This window comes from Tupaia chinensis, unplaced genomic scaffold (assembly GCF_000334495.1).
Source record: "Tupaia chinensis unplaced genomic scaffold, TupChi_1.0 Scaffold138390_1, whole genome shotgun sequence".
In the NCBI taxonomy this organism is placed as follows: Eukaryota; Metazoa; Chordata; class Mammalia; order Scandentia; family Tupaiidae; genus Tupaia; species Tupaia belangeri.
The window spans coordinates 1,694,269-1,698,759 of record NW_006198287.1 but is presented as its reverse complement, the minus strand read 5'-3'; the positions used below and the strand labels follow the sequence as shown (position 1 = coordinate 1,698,759).

At 40.7% G+C, this 4,491-nt stretch overlaps 1 long non-coding RNA gene across 1 annotated transcript in view; it reads left to right on the top strand.

Moving 5' to 3' along the window:
- The window catches only part of LOC114004516 (uncharacterized), a 46,653-nt gene extending 44,271 nt beyond the window's left edge, over positions 1-2,382 (top strand). The window contains exons 4-5 of the long non-coding RNA XR_003546652.1: positions 826-886; positions 2,138-2,382. This is a non-coding gene — a long non-coding RNA (uncharacterized LOC114004516). The remainder of the gene's footprint in view (positions 1-825; positions 887-2,137) is intronic.
- The last annotated feature ends 2,109 nt before the right edge of the window (positions 2,383-4,491 follow it).

The window sequence follows — 4,491 nt, the reverse complement described above, 5'->3', positions numbered from 1 at the left end:
CGTGAGTTTCAAGCCACCGGGTCCGGGACATGAACCGCGGTCGACTACGTGGGAGTCCAGCGACATAGCCATTACGCTAACTGCTGGTTCCTTAATTGGTTCTTGATCAGAAGCTCTTAAGCTTATGTTGCTCAGGATGACCAGGAGAACTTATTAAAAATACAGATTGCTGGGCCCCACTTCCAGAGTCTGACTTAGGCTGGGTTGGGACTGAGATTTGCATTTCTTGCATAGTTCCTAGTTAACGCCCTTAAAGCACAGACCAACTGATATCCCAGTGGAATCCCAAGGCCTGGTAAGCAAGGAGTGACGTGCAGCTGTGCCCTTTTTGGTCACACACTAGATCAGTGTTTCTCACAGGTGTTTTGCACACTAAAACATGGTTATCACTTACGGGTTGTACAGAATATATTACTAGCACTAAACTAAGTTTGAGCATGTTCTACTTAAATCATATACACAAAATTAAGTAGATTCAAGGTAGTGTTTGTTAGTCTCTAATGGCATGCCCATTTCAGGGAGACAGAAAAGGGGATCTAGTCAGTGAGTGCACAGAGTAATGACTATGCCCGTGGTACTGTACAATGCATATTATTAATAAAGCCTGATGTATATTAATTCATTTAAGTATCAAACTAAATCCATGAGATAGATTATTAATACTCACATTTCATATAGGAGAAAGCTGAGGCCCAGAGAGGTTAAGTAATTTGCCCAGCATCTTAGAACTAGTAAATGATAGAGCTGGCTATCAAACCATGTAGTTTGGCCTCACAGCCAGTACTTTAAATCATGTGTTTTACCAAATGCTGTCTTCTGTTGTAGGAAGGGTAAGCTTGAGAAGTTTTCTTTGGCGTGCGTGCAGAACAGTAGGATTAGTGTTCAGGTAATTATTCCTTCCCTCCCAGGTTCATTTCTACCTGTATTTGTGTAGTTGGTATATTAGGTTGCTGGGAAAGTCATGGCGTATTTTTCTGTGTTTTTTGATGAAAAAAATGTGTCATGACTTTCCCCATGATTCAATATTTAAATGTTAAGTGTAGAACTTGAAACATTATGCTGACTATGTCAGCTTCTCATCATCTGTGCATCTTATAAGCCTGCCTTTCCTGTTATGTAATACTGGAGGGAAATACAGTTGTTCAAGTGGAATTGAGCACACAGACCAAAACACTTGAAAAACATGCCAGTTAGCTTTGCGGGTGCTTCGAATTCTCCTGACAGGATAGAGAAGTGGAAGAGGACTGCAGTCTGACCATGTCTTCTTGGGCCATGCTCTCTCTCTCTCATTTTCTCTATTGAGCTCACATGCTCACTGCCAATAAAAAATAATAATAAGGGACCAGCAGTTAGCGTAATGGCTATGTCACTGGACTCCCATGTAGTCGACCGCAGTTCACGTCCTGGACCCGGTAACTTATAACTCACGCCGGGCACATGTGCTTGCGTGCCCAAGATCCCGAGAGGAGAATGGAGGAGAAGGGATTGCGGCGTGGCCATCCCCCCTGGGGGGTGATTTCTCGCTTTCTGTCTGTCTGTCTGTCTGTCTGGCGAGTGCACGTGCCCTATAGCAAAAACCTCTCCAAATAATAATAATAATAATAATAAGTATAGCTTATTGTACACTTCGTGAATCCTCACTTGACATTTTTCCTTTCCTCTTAATAATTTTAACTTATGCTGTGAAAAGGACTAATTTTTACAGTGACCTCTTTTCTTTTAACTTTTAGACTACTGTGTTCATTGTTCGTTTCTAATCTGATAGATACTATTTATAAAGGAATTGAACCTTTTATGAGGGAAATTATTGCTGAAGAAATAAAATTTAGCACATGTTGAACATAGGTTTGACCCTATGCTTAACAAAAGGAGGTTTTTGGTCGTAGTTGTAAAACCCTTTGGGCATGATATTAATTGACTTTGGAAATTAATTTAAAATGAAACTTCATTAGGCAGCATTTATATTCTTTCTGCTCTAAATCCTTTAGTGAAAACATATGCTCTTTACTCAGAAACTGCATACTGAAGTTTTATTGTTGAAAACTGTCTAGTAGTATGATTTTAAATAAACATCTCTTCCCTTAAAGAAATATTTTATGTTTTGCAAATACAATTTTTAATTTTTTTTTCCCCACAGGCAAGGAAGAGAGAGGGAGACAGGCACCTCCAACAGGGTCCATGTTCCACAACCCACCCCTTGCTTTAGCCAGGCCCAGCCTGGGTGCCTGTACTCTGTGTGTGTTCAGAGACATCTCTGGATGAGAACCTGCAACCTTCCCTTGGTGGCCAGCCTTGCAGAGCATTACACTGTAGCTGTCCCACCATCCAGCCCTCTATTTCCCAGAAATCTTGAGGTCACTGGTGAATACTTTTAGTTCTAAGGATGCTGTGCCACCATCCGGTCCTGCAAAACAAAAACAAAACAAAAGATAATTAATTCTTTTTTTAAGAATTATTTTAATTTTATTTATTCTTTCATTTATTTTAATTTGACTAAAGAGAGAGAGAGAACGTGAGAAAGCAAGCCACCATGTGTGAGAACTTGAACCATGGTTGGCCATACAGGAGTATCCACCACGGCACTTGCTGGTCCCAATATTTATTATTCTATAGTTTGTACTAGACTAGAGTAACAAGACTTTGAGACCTTTAGAGTCAGTACATTTTTATGCTTCTGGACTCATTTATTTAACAAATCCATGTGTAGTATTGTGGATATACCAGCGTAAGAAAGACATTAGCCCTGCTCTCAAACTTCCAGCCTAGTGGAAAAGACACATTGGACAGGAGTAGTTAGTGTTGTTAAAGGGAAGGTGTGAGAACTGAGTGGATGCGGAAGTCACCTTATTTGTGGAAAGCCATTGGCAAAGACCTCTCTTACAAGGTGAGAGCTGCAACCTAAAGAATAACTAGACTTTAGGAGAGAGTGGGGCAAGATGTACAAGGCAGAGAGATCAGTGTGAGAGAGTGTGCCGGCCAGGGGAGAGAGCGTGCATAGTGACTAGGGCCACGTAGTAAGAGGTCTTGAAGGATTTTGACTTTATCCTGAAGACTTGGGAAAGCTGTCAGTGGGAGAAGATCAGATTTGTGCTCTCAGCAAGACTGAAGAGGAGTGAAGTGGGGCAGAGTGGAAAATAGATTAGTGGGAGGTTTGAGCATAGCATTTTGCAGTAGTCTCTGCAAATGATGAGGATGAGTGCTTTGGGAGAACTCTGGTAAATGCTGTATTCCGAGAGACTGCTAAAATAGCCCAGTGAAAACTGTGTGAATGAAACAAACAAACAGACCGTGCCTCTTTAAGAAGTATAAAGTTTGGGGCCGGCAAATGGCTCAGTGGTTAAGGTGCTGGACTCTCATATTTCTCACTACAATTCGAGGCCTGGATGTGGCAGTTTCACAATCACACCAAAATCACACTGTGTGTGTTTGCATGCCCAAAATCTCGAGTGGAGAATGGAGGAAAAGTAACTGGTGTGGCTGTCTTCCTGGGAAGTGCTTTCTCGCCTTTCCTCTTTCTGTCTTTGGTGAGCACACACATCTTATGGAATAAACCTTTTAAAAAAAGAAAGAAGTGTAAAGGTTTACTTGTGTGTGCATAGATTTTTGTTTTTGTTTTGTTTAGTTGTCAGACGGAGAGAGGGAGGAAGAAAGCACTCTCTTACGGGGTGTGGTCACACTGCAATCCCTTCTCTCCATATCTCCATCCTGTTGGGATTTGAGGCATGTGCACACACGTGCCTGGTATTTTTGTCAATCTGCCAAGGCTGTGGTTTGAATCACATTTGGCCTTGTGGGACCCATCTCCCTTAACCAGTAGACTATGGGGCTGTTTCTGTGTATGTACTGTTCTTGAATCCTAATTAAGGATCCTGAATTTCACTAAGGATCCTTATCCTAGAAATAATAAATATCTGTTAGGAAGTCTTTTTACTTTTTTTCCTCTTAGGAGGGGGCATCCCTTGTTTATTTTATGAGACTTTTTAATACCCAGTTTAAAAAGGTTTTGGATATACTGATTTTAAACCTTTTTTTTTCTTTTTGTTTTAAATATACCAAGTTATCACTCTGAAACCCCTGACTCTTAATTAACTAGCTAAGGCAGGGAATTCAGTCTGCTCAAATGTTAAATAGTGTCATTTAAAATTTGGAAGCCTAAAGCAAGATGGTAAGGCTGCGATGACCATAGTTGAGCCAAGTGAAATGTTTTTGAGTAGTAAAGTAAGCTTGTAAAATGAGCAAAATTCCAGGGAGTATCAAAAATGGCGAAGTAGGTGCCAGTGGTGGTGGCCTGAGGATGAAAACATGGCCCTAGCCAGAAGATTCCTATTTATTTTTATCTCTAATGCTGAAGTTGTGATTCTAGGAAACCTTTTGTACTCCTTGAGTCGCTATTCTCTTCCAGGAGGAGTACAGACTTTATGTCGTGGATTTATGAGGATATGATACAGAATTTTAGAATTCGGCTTTGAGTTCCTGATGTAAGAAAAGATT